The 12,925-nt window shown below is 41.9% G+C and overlaps 1 protein-coding gene across 5 annotated transcripts in view; it reads right to left on the reverse strand.

The window, feature by feature from the left end:
• The window catches only part of ccdc85a (coiled-coil domain containing 85A), a 179,331-nt gene that overhangs the window by 149,110 nt on the left and 17,296 nt on the right, over positions 1–12,925 (reverse strand). The window lies entirely within an intron of this gene.

Genomic DNA, 12,925 nt, shown 5'->3' on the forward strand with positions numbered 1-12,925 from the left:
TTTTAGAAATGGAATGTGGGTCTTGTGCAAATCAAAAAAGTGCATTCAAAGAAAGTAATCTTATTGCTTACAATCAAAAGCAGCTATTCTGCCTTCTTTTCTTAAATCATCCCCATCCCGATAAGAATAAGTGGAAATACTAGATAGCCATCGGCTTTTATGTCAGTGGAGTAGTGAAGCCAGATTATAGGCTATTAAGGGAAAATTATAGGAAAGGTTCAGCACCTTGCATAGCTCCTTTAACCATCAGACTAAAACCTGGAATTAATCTACCATCCCACCGACATGGAAAAACATAAAAGGGCCACTAGAAAGTCAACTGGACCCCTTTCTAGTCTATCCATAAAATGAGACAAAATGACTGAAGAATCACACAAGCATCCACTCATCATTTCAGAACAAACATTATGTTGTAAGCAATCTCCAACAGTTGAGAGAACTCTAAAAAGAGAGTCAACCCACTTTTCACAGAAAAGCAATCCCCAAACAAAAGGATCTATGCGTACAACACATGGAAGATGCTTCTCTGTCCATTTATTTATTGTATTTTGTGTCATGCTTTCTCCCAAAAAGTTAAGTAAATGGTCAAAATTCTATTGGTTTCTCAAACACAAGCAAGTGTTCAGTTCAAGGTTATGGAAGCAGTATTAACTATATTGTGCCGTTATAAGTGAATGTGATCTGCACATTGATGCTCCCTGTGTATGTATATAGATATACATGCATGACGTCTTTGAATCACAGTATACATGCAAATGTACATGTGTATTTGGCAGTGTATTTGTTTGCACAATGCCATAAGGATGATGTTATGCAAATGCCATGTAATACTGCAAATTTGAAGTTACACTCCATCTCCTTGATGTACCACCACAGTCATTTTATGACACTGAACAAATAGCAGGAGGGGTCTCCATAGTCCTCATATGACACTCCAACTACCATGCTACAGCTGATTTGGCCTACCAATACTGCAAGCCAAGAATCTGCAATGACCAGAAATATACAATAGACACACTCAAAGATATGGGTTCTATCTCTCACCAAAATACAGCACTTCAGTCTAATGTTTCCTCTATAGAGACTCCACGATAACCATTCAAATAATACCAGCTGGTCAGTGTTTATTTCGAGACTGACTAATTGAGTATAATTCCCCTTTGTTGTCATAATAAAAAGAGGATCATACATGGGCATGGCATGCAAGGAACTAAATTCAACCTGATCAGTAATTAAAGCAAAGCTTTCCCAGCACTAAAAACAATAAGCAAAATCAATCTAAAAGTCAAAGCCAGGCGGGCACCACTTTATTACCAATCACTAAGGTAATAATTAGATTGTGCTTTGGAATCTCCAGGCACAATCTAATAGGAAAATAACCATCTGTACAGCTATGTTCTTATAACAGGATTGGGAACAGCTATTCTAGTACAATTGCTGCAGGTATATTCTATTGGGAGCTTGCAGCTGATATCAATGGAAGCTGGTGGGGAAGAAGATAGGGTCGCCAGAGGTAAAGCCAGCTACACATAGTTTGCTTTCCTACTTCCTACTTTGCAAAGTCTAACTACAGCTTGCATCCTGCTGTTGGCTGAGTGAAATGTTAGGAGTTAGGATGGCACTCCATTTACTCTAACAGAAGAACCAATAATACTATCAATCAATCCATCCCTCCTTAGGGAGAAGTGGCATGCCGTATTCTCTGTTTTCTCTGCAAGTTCATCATCAACCCCAATGGACAACAACTTACCAACTCCAAACAATTTCAAATAGGGCACTGCAGCCAGATCTCCTATCCTAAGCATAGTTAATGCTGGAGCATTTGGGGAGCTACAACTTCCCCTTATTACTCTAGATCAAACCTAGAGTATAATGGTAAACGCTGAATTGAAGCCTCTCGTAATGACAGTATCCTACAAAAACACCTTCAAGATAGTTTAAAATGCTAATGGATATGTTAACTGAACTGTACATCTGTTCGAACTTGAGCTGTTTTCATCTCGATCAGAAATAGGTCTTATTATACTTTAATGTCCTGTTTAAGAACAAGCTACAAGTGGAAAGTTGGGTGCTTTATCAGAAGGCTTGTATCAGGGAAATCACTCTGGCTCATCCATACATTTCCTAGATGGTCTAAATGCTGTAGTCTTCAACTTGCAAAATCTACTTGATGTTTTCCCAATGCTTCTTTCATCATTCTTTTTTTACACCAAAAATACACTGAGTTAAGAAAATGTGGAATAGCTTACAAAGGAATGCTGGAACACAAGCAGCTAGCATGCCAGAACTGAGCTAGGAAAGTTACTTTTTTGGACTACAGCTCCAGAGGTTCTAATAGTTTAAGTCCCAAAAAAGGTAGCTCAGCAGTCAATCAGATTACAGGTAAACCTAGCCCAGCATTATTGACATTGAATGGGAGAGGCTTTCCTAGCTCTGTCTTGAGATGTTCTAGTGTGACCTTCGGCTTTCCACATCCACAATCAGCGCTCCATATCCACCGATTCTGCATTCATGGATTCAAACATCCCTTACAAATATTAAATTCCTAAAAGCAAATCTTGATATTGCCAGTTTATACAAGGAACACAACTTTACTACACCACTGTGTATCATGGAGCTTGACTGGCCATGGATTTTGGCAGCCACAGGGGGTCCTTGAACCAAGCCCCAGAGATACCAACTTACCTACAATTTCAGCCCTTCCAATTGGTCATCTGCCTGGAAGCATCCATTGTTCCACCAATTTGTAAATGTGCCTAGAAAGCATCCTTCCAACAAAGGATAACAAAGTTGAAATATCTTTTCAACCACACACCCAGTTTACTCCTAATGGTCTTAGGAGTAAAATGACCATCTGTACCTAGATGGCCCTGTGCACTGTTAGAATGAAACCTGGCCTAATGGGCCATCCTCACTGCCATTCCCATGCCAAGAAGAAAAGAAGAATCACTAGAAATATTTCAGACAATGTTACTGCCAAAGGCGCTGGAGCAAAGACAGTAAGAATAACTTGGCAAACTCAGTACCACCTCTTCCTATCAACCCAGTCACTTTTGAGAAATTTATCTTCTAAAACATTTCAATTTCAGTGGGAGGGCTTAAATGGTAACCCAAAGCATACATTTAAAAAAAGAAGGAAAGAAGCCCTTTGATTAATGTGCCATATAAATCCTAAAGGAATGAAGAGGTTAAGCAAGCAGCAGTTGCAAAGAATTATACTAATGTAGTTATGCATTAAAATCAGTGCTCAGTCAGGCTATCTAATCGCTGTTTCCAAGAAAAGCCTGCCAACCTCCTGCTTCATACTTCATTAACCGTATGAGGAGGAAATGTATATTCTATTTTAAAAGGGCCAAGTTACACAAGGCCAAGTTCAGTTTGATCCCAAGAGGAGGCCAAGTTAATGTATTCACAGTTCTGAAAGGCACAATTCTCACCACAATTCAGCACTCAGTTAACTGAGCTGTGGCATGTTTGAGAAGCAGGTGACAGGCAGAAATGAAGGGGAAAAATAAGGACTACTTCTCCGTACTAGAGAGAAATCTCTATCAAAACCCACACAAATTTCCTCCATAGTAGTACAGGAGCTTGACTGAATCATAGAACCATAGAGTTGGAAGAGACCTCATGAGCCTTCCAGTCCAACCCCCTATGAAGAAGCAGGAAAATCACATTCAATGCACCCTCGACAGATGGCCATCCAGCCTCTGCTTAAAAGCCACCAAAAAAGGGGCCTCCAACACACTCTGGGGCAGAGAGTTCCACTGCTGAACAGAGTTAGGAAGTTCTGAAATATACTCCAGTTGAGTATATGTTGTCTGAAATGATTGGGTTCAAACATTTCTGTATTTCAGGGTTTTTTGGATTTTGGAATTCTTCTGAGTTAACTTGGGAGATGATACTAAAGTCTAAGCATCTTACACACAAATCCTGAAGATAATTTAATGCACAATATTTTAATAATTTTGTGCATGAAACAAAGTATATTGAACCATCAGAGTATTACAAAAAGAACATGCTCTTCTGACTCTTCCCACACCAAAGATGAAGTGAAGGTGTTATCAGTCACAGCACAAAATGATCTCTCTTCAACTTTGAGGGCAAGGAAAGTTTGATTTGTTTTGAGAAACAAGACAAGCCGTTCTGACTCAAAATGTCTATGCCCTTCCTTATTAGGTTAACTGGGTACATATTCTCATCTCCCGATCCACTTCCCTGTCCTATCTTCCACCATCAGGAAACACAAAACTCACAGTAGGGCAAGACTGAATGTGGTGCCCCTTTCAGAAGCAAGGGGCCACCCCACTGCCAATGGTGAAAGGGAACCTACTATATTTATTTATTTACAGTATTTATATTCCACCCTTCTCATTCTGAAGGGGACTCAGGGCAGATCACAGAACATACATATAGAGCAAACATTCAGTGCCGTTTATACACAGACAATTGTACATAGAAAGAGGTATATAGGCTTTCCCATCTCCGGCATCTTGGAGAGTTGAGCTTGGTTCCGGCCACGGGGGGGGGGGGGGGGGGTGCTATCGCTCCATCTCCCTGCCGAAAAACTTTTGTAAACTTCCCCCTTGATCTAATCATTGGCATTTTTCTGGCATTTCCTTATGGGTGCCTTAAAATGCCTCCCTGCTTTTTTAAAGCAGTACCTATTTATCTGGGAGCCCCGGTGGCGAAGTGTGTTAAAGCACTGAGCTGCTGAACTTGCAGACCGAAAGGTCCCAGGTTCAAATCCCAGGAGCGGCTTGAGTGCCCGCTGTTAGCTCCAGCTCCTGCCAACCTAGCAGTTCGAAAACATGCAAATGTGAGTAGATCAATAGGTACCGCTCCGGCGGGAAATTAACGGCACTCCATGCAGTCATGCCGGCCACATGACCTTGGAGGTGTCTACGGACAACGCCGGCTCTTCGGCTTAGAAATGGAGATGAGCACCAACCCCCAGAGTCAGACATGACTGGACTTAACGTAAGGGGAAACCTTTACCTTTTACCTATTTATCTACTCACATTTTGCTTTTGAACGACTAGGTAGGTGGAAGCTGGGCTAAAGGCCAGGAGCTCACCCTGGCCTGTCAACCTTTCGACTATAGAGATGGGCATCTCCCAAGTCCTCAGATCCCCCAGTATTTGCCTTAAAGGACACTTCTTTTCCCTGGAAAACATAGACTACATTACTTGAGCACCAAGTTTACCAGTAGAATGGGCCCTTGGTATCCGAATGGGTTTGGTTCCAGGACCATCCCATTAGTTACAATGGCAACGTAAAATGATGTTATTTAGATAAAATTACAAAAAAAATCAACGTTTGTTTTTTGGATTTATTATTTAATTTGGAATATTTTCAAGTGGAGTCCATGGATGCAGAATCCATAGATACGGAAGGCCCAGCTACAGATCTGTCCTTGCTTGATAAGAAGCCAAACGTTGGGCCAGAATGTTACTTTGGGAGACTGATGCCATTTTAACATAGAAATTAAAGTTGTCTCAGCATTTCCCTGTCCCATGTTGGCTCAATCTGTATGTTTGTCAAAAAGTAAAAGTAAAAGTAAAGGTTTCCCCTTGACATCAAGTCTAGTCGTGTCCAACTCTGAAATGACTCATCTCAGTTTCTAAACCGAAGAGCCGGCATTGTCTGTAGACACCTCAAAGTCATGTGGCCAGCATGACTGCATGCAGTGCCACTACCTTCCTGCCAGAGCAGTACCTATTTATCTACTCACATTGGCATGTTTTCGAACTGCTAGGTTGGCAGGAGCTGGGGCTAACAGCAGGCGCTCACCCCGCTCCCTGGATTTGAACTGCCAACCTTTCAGTCAGCAAGTTCAACAGCTCAGTGGTTTAACCTGCCGTGCTTAGAAAAATGGCAGGAACCACCTCTCACCTTCCACACACTCTGACTGTAGAGAAGACGACATTGTTGGACTGTTACTCCCAGTATGCTTCATCACTGACTATACCATTTAGAGTACCTGGGAATTAGTACAATAGTAACTGGAGAACTAAGGCATTGAGAACTAAGTTTGAACTGTATAATATGGTCAGTGTAGATTAATATAATGCAGATTGAACCACATTGAACTGGATTATATGAGTCTACACTGCCATATAATCCAGTTCAATGCACTTAATTTGTATTCTGAAACTGCATTATATGGCCAGTGTAGATAGGGCCTTGTTCCCAGGTCCCCAGCACATCTTCATCCTTCAGTAAAACCTCCAAACTGGGATTTCTTCCCACTCAGGGAAGTTGAGGAATGCTTTCCCACAAGCCAGACATGTCTTTCTCCACCGTCAGATTGTCTTCTTTGAGGACTCTCTGTCCAGCCATGCCGAGGCTCCTAATTTACTGATGCAGCACATTAAGCAGGTGCAGACGTCTCTGAGGCATCAAACAATCTGGCGCTAATCGAAATCTGTTCGCCGGAGGTCAAGCGCCAGAAGTGTGTGAAGGCTCTTGAAAATCAGAATGAGGTGGGGAAGGAGGTCGCGACAGCAAGCTTCACTTGGGAGGAAAGTGTGTGGCTTTGAATCGGAGAGCCTGCCGGCGAGGAAAACTTAATTAAAGGTACACTTCAAAAAACCTGTTTCAGCTAACTTATCTGCCACGATTTCATCCCCCCACCTTTTCCCCCCAGTGTGCAGTTTCAAGGCTAATGCTCTGAAAATAAGGAACTGGGAGCATTCCCTAATGTCCACTGGATGACTATGAGACCAGCACTCCCCATGGGAGCCATAAATGTTGGCCTTGGAAGTCAGCGTTATGGTTGCCAGAGGCTGAGACGTGACATGGAGTTTGTTCTTCACCTCCACTGTTTGCTTACAAGAAACTGCAAGTGATGCTAAATGGTGCAGTTTTTCCCCAATGAGTTTTATTACAAAAAGGTATTATGAATATTTTCACCTACCTTGGAACACCCAGAGAGTGGAAAGATGCTTAATCAAAGTCTGGAGGTGTTGGACTACAATTCCCAGCATCGGTGCCTTCTGGGGTTATATACTTAGCCCTCTCTATTTGCAAGTTTGACTATCGATTTGATTATTTATGGAATAAGTGTTCTCCCTAGGAACATCTGGAGCCTCTTCTATACTGCCATATGATAATCCACATTATCTGCATTGAACTGGATTATATGAGTCTACACTGCCAAGTAATCCAGTTCAATGCATATAATCTGGATTTTATATGGCAGTGTAGAAGGGGCCTAGATCCCTCTGTGTGATTAGGGTCAACTTCTGCTGGAGGATGAATTCAAGATCATTCTGTAAGACTTAGAGATGCATTATTATTATTATTATTATTATTATTATTATTATTATTATTATAGATGGATTGTCGATGTTGCAATCCCAGAAGACAGCAGGATTGAAGAAAAACAACTGGAAAAGCTGACACGATATGAGGATTTAAAGATCTAATTGCAAAGACTCTGGCACAAGCCAGTCAAAGTGGTCCCAGTGGTGATCAGCACACTGGGTGCAGTGCCTAAAGACCTTGGCCTGCACTTAAACACAATCGGCGCTGACAAAATCCCCACCTGCCAGCTGCAGAAGGCCACCTTACTGAGATCTGCACACATTATTCGCCGATACATCACACAGTCCTAGACACTTGGGAAGTGTCCAACGTGTGATCCAGTACAACAGCCAGCAGAGTGTCTGCTGTGGACTCAACTTGTTGTGTTTCAAATAATAATACTTTATTTACATACTGCCCTATCTCCCCAAGAGGACTCAGAGTGGTTTCCAACATAAGGCAAACCATTCAATTGCCAGAAAGGAAAACCATACAACAGAATTAAACATCATAAAACAAAAACATACAATCCTACAAAAACAACCACAAAAATTTAAAATCCAGTTTCATGGCCACTGGTTCAAAATACCAATGGCCAAGATTACAGAATGGAGGGCTAGGCAAAGGCTAATGTGACAAATTATCATAGGGCCAGGGAAGTGGATATAGTGCAGAGCAGGGACCTAGTTGGCGGCCAAGAGAAGGGCCTAGGGATGAATCTTCTTGAAAACCTGCTGGAACCACCAGATTTTCAGGTCCCTATGGAAGGAGGACTGTGTAGGGGCTTGCCTAATTTCTCTGAGGAAGGTGTTCCAAAGTCAGGGAGCCACCACCGAGAAGGCCCTCTCCCTCATCCCCACCAACCACACTTGTGACGGTGGCAGGAGTGAGAGGAGGACCTCCCCAGCAGATCTTTATATTTCTAGACACAAAGATTACTGCAGACGCAGACTGCAGCCAGGAAATCAGAAGATGTTTACTTCTTGGGAGGAGAGCAATGACCAATCTCAATAAAATAGCGAAGAGCAGAGACATCACACTGGCAACGAAGGTCCGCATAGTTAAAGCAATGGTATTCCCCATTGTAACCTATGGATGCGAGAGCTGGACCAGAAGGAAGGTTGAGCGAAGGAAGAGAGACGCTTTTGAACTGTGGTGTTGGAGGGAAATCCTGAGAGTGCCTTGGACCGCAAGAAGATCCAACCAGTCCATCCTCCAGGAAATAATGCCCGGCTGCTCACTGGAGGGAAGGATATTAGAGGCAAAGATGAAGTATTTTGGCCACATCATGAGAAGACAGGAAAGCTTGGAAAAGACAATGATGCTGGGGAAAATGGAAGGAAAAAAGAAGAGGGGCTGACCAAGGGCAAGATGGATGGATGGTATCCTTGAAGTGACTGGCTTGACCTTGAAGGAACTGGTCACAAAGAGTCGGAAGTGACTGAACAAATAAACAACAAAGTGAAATATAGGTTGTATTTTTCTCTCTCTGGCCATTTTTTACCCCCAAGCACAGATAAAAGCTTAAATTTTTAAAATTCATCAAATGCAATTAAAGATCAGCAATACAATTTAACAACAGAATTCAGCAGCAAACTGCCAAATGTGGTAGCAAAGTGCAATTGACTAGTATGGCCAATTACCTTCTCAATTACCAGTTGAGCAGAAACCTTTGGAAAGATTTCTAAGCACTTCAAAGTCAAATAGAGTAGGAAGCCTTTCATTTTCCATTCCATTGGAAAGACATTCTTTTAAAACTTGCTGCCTCTGCTAGTGTGAATAGTACTCTGCCATAGTACATGAATTTAAAAATCATGTTTTTCCAAATTGTTATAAAAATTTTAGGGAATTTTAAACTTAAATGAACTGTAATGAATGCAAAGACAGTCATGTTAGTCTGGATGAATAAGCAAAGGGATATTATATCACAGCACCTTTGAGACTTAGAGAAAGAAGATTGTAACATAAGCCATTGTAGACGTATTCTACCCCATGAGATGCATGTAACTAATGCAACAATATTAAATTTATTAAAATTGAAATTCATAAAGGAAAAGAAGAATGATTAAGCAGAATATTGCTTTTCCCAGTAAATTCTGACAAAGACATACTGCTGCAGCCTCTTCTAGTTTGCATGCTCTTCCACATAATAATGTTTGCCATCTTCATGATACTCTGGTCTTGCTTGACATGACATGTCCTGGTTTTCAGATGTGAAATGTTGGAAGATTAGTTAAGTTCCAACCATTTTCCCTTAAGGCATATATACACCCTTTGGGTATTATGCTCCCAGGAAGTTGGTCAACCAGAAAAATGGCTTCCAGCCATGCAGAAGTTACTCATTCCCAGTGTATCATGACCTGTGAATGCAATCTATTTATTTCATCATACTAGTATAGCAGTTCCAGACCCATCATTGTCCCTGGTGAAAACACTTTTAAATAGGCATGTATGCCTGCCTGAGATTATGTTGGTTCTGGCTGCACACCTCCAAACAACCTCAATTTATTTCATGAAAAATAGATCTAGAGTCTGAAATATCCAACCCATGATTATCACATCACAGGGAAAATGTTTCCAAGCACTTCCCAATTTGGCCGTTGGTACCCTTGGCCTTCAAATGCCACTTTCTCCATTTGTTCATAGTCTTCTTGTGGTTGATTTGAGTGTTTCCTGAACCGGACAACAAGGTTAACTGGAATGTTTGGAAATGCCAAGAAACAGACGGCAGCAGCATGGCCATAATGTGCCGGCAAAATTTTCTGGCTGTAAAACCAGCTATAAAGCCCAGCTGTTCAGTAAGATGCTGCAGGAGAAGGCATTCAAAAAGAAAAAGGGAAGGAAGGAGCAAACTGGGAAAGATACACAGCAGGGCAGGAAAGGGAATGAAAAGGAATATATAGACTATATTAACCAGACATCAGTTGGGACAGATCGTACAAGCTGTATTCCAGAAGTGACTGAGGTTAAAAGCCTAGTGTGAGGTGGGACTAGATGTACTGTATATATTTATATGTAAGCTGACCTCATGTATCAGTCAAGGGCAAGTTTACAGATTTTGATGTGACCCGTGGATAGTGTCAAGAGTCATTCTGCAGAGAAGGGAAAGCACCAATGCCAACTGAGGCCAGCTGCTCCTAACCGTCACTGCCATTTACCCACAAAGACATTCAAAACAGTCAAGATGGAAAGAAAAAAGTTAGTTTCTCCTGAGACAGACTAAGCTCTTGTCTTTCGCTACTCTACTAGGAGAAAGTAATAGTTCTGTTCTTTTTCTTTGCTTGTTTATTTTTGGATGAGAGGCAAGATACAATACTCACACTGACCCATGGATAAGTCAAACCAGTTTCTTTTGAGTTAATTTTTTGACTGAAATGTCAAGACTTACACATAAGTATATGTGGTAATTTTAAAGAGTTTGGATATTTTTCCCAAGGCACAGGTCAGCTTTAGGCATGTCTACTCATGCACAAGCCTCAATGTAATTCCTTTGGGGAACTCAAAGTAGAGCTCTGTTATTATGTACCCAACACAACAGCTATCTGGGCTGCAAAGCAAACTCAGTTCCATGTGACAACTTTCAAAGATTGAAATACACTTTGCTTGTTGGGGATAACAGTGGAGAAACCTGTAGGCCAGATAGACATCCCCTGCAACCAGCAACTTTTGCAGTTTAGGATTTCATACTTTCTGAAGAGCAAGGCTTGTCAATCTCCCTTTATGACCCAGGATTGCTATCCAACATTTGCTATTTGTTTATGCATCCCATCTTGTTTGGGAGTTCGGACAATTTGCTTAAGTTCACTTTGTGATGCCTTAGTAAGAAGGAAAAAAGTGTGATCAAAGGCTTTTTTACATGGGTATTAAAGCCCTTTCACCCAGCCATATAACCCAGAATATCAAGGCAGATAATTCACAATATCTGCTTTGAACTGGATTATCTGAGTCCACGCTGCCATATAATCCAGTTCAATATGGATTTTATACATATGTATGGAAGGGGCCTCACCCTGAGTTAGCTCTAGGCTATCTTCATAGTGTTCATTTCTTGTGAGCATCTGGGATTATACCAGGTTAATTCAGCTTTGTTCCACTTCAGGAGAAGTCAAGTGATATTCTTAGGTTTGCTGGAAACTCTGGAGTATCTCATAGGTTCAAGGCACTGTGGACAGCTGGATTGGGTCCACTTTGAACCAGACCACTGTTTACAAGAGAAACCACAGCATCACCTTTTTCCTGCAATTATCAGCACAGAGAAAAGGAATGGATCGTGCTTGTGTTGCCACCGTCACCACTCCAAGCCTACCAAAATACTCTATGCAAACTCCTGGCCATCACAGGTACCTCCTATGACAACAATATTCATGCTCCAGATATGGCCAAATATAGGAACATCAAAACACCATCATGCAGTTCATTCATAAGATTATTCCTGGAATCTTGGCTTGCTTTTCTCTAAGAACATAGCTAAAGACTGAAAAGTTGAAGTGTATGGAGGAACCGGCAGACTCAGTGGCAGACTACATGTTCTGCAGGAGGGAAGCCCTAATGTTCAATTCCTGTATCTCCATTTAAAAGAATGGGAAGATGTTGCCATGACAAAATGCAGACTTCATGTACAAATTGCCTAATTGAGAGTTTGACTGAATTAGTATAAGGCCCCATCTATACTGCTTGAAAATGCAGTGAAGGGAGTGCATTATAATGAGGCGTCCAAACAACACCTCATGATAATTAAGTTTAACCCTTCAAAAAAGATCTGCTTCTTCCCAGGTATGGAAGGTGTAGATGAACAGGAAAAGAGATTTAAAGATGGGCTCAAAGCCAACCTTAAAAACTGTGGCATAGACACTGAGAACTGGGAAGCCCTGGCCCTTGAGTGCTCTAGCTGGAGGTCAGCTGTGACCAGCAGTGCTGCAGAATTTGAAGAGGCACAAATGGAGGGCTTAAGGGAGAAACGTGTCAAGCCAACCCTGACCAGGACTGCCTTCCATCTGGAAACCGATGCCTTCACTGCAGAAGAACATGGGGGTCAAGAATAGATCTCCAAGCCACCTACGCATCCACTGCCAAGACACTACACTTGGAGGACCATCATCCTCGAGCTATGAGGGATTGCCTAATTAAGTAAGTAAGTAAGTAAGGAGGGTATAGGGAGTGACACTAAGGATTGCCATACATATCCTGCCTCCTTGGGCCTCTAAAGCTCCTGGCATTATTTTGATGCACCTGGAGCTCTTTAGAAGCCTTATGCCTCCATTTGGAGATATTTCAGGTAAGTTTTATGCCGAAACACGGGGGGGGGGGGGGGGACCAAGCAGGGAGGGTATCTGGCTGCCACCCCACCAAAAAGGCAGGATTTTGGCCAGCAACGTTTACTCTTATTTGGGCCTGTATGGAGACAGCCTAATTCTGAATTTGCAACGTTTGGACATTTAGGGAGTTATTATCCAAAAATGAAACATTGCCATGTTCTGACCTGATCTGAAAATATATAGCTTCAGGACCCAGATGCTATTCATGGGTTAAGCATGGCTAAACTTAAGTGGAGAATTTGCAAGGAATACCAGGTGCTGTGGGCAGAGGAAGGAAACAGCAAACCATCTGTGAACACATGAAC

The sequence above is a fragment of the Anolis carolinensis genome, chromosome 1 (assembly GCF_035594765.1).
Source record: "Anolis carolinensis isolate JA03-04 chromosome 1, rAnoCar3.1.pri, whole genome shotgun sequence".
NCBI lineage: Eukaryota > Metazoa > Chordata > Lepidosauria > Squamata > Dactyloidae > Anolis > Anolis carolinensis.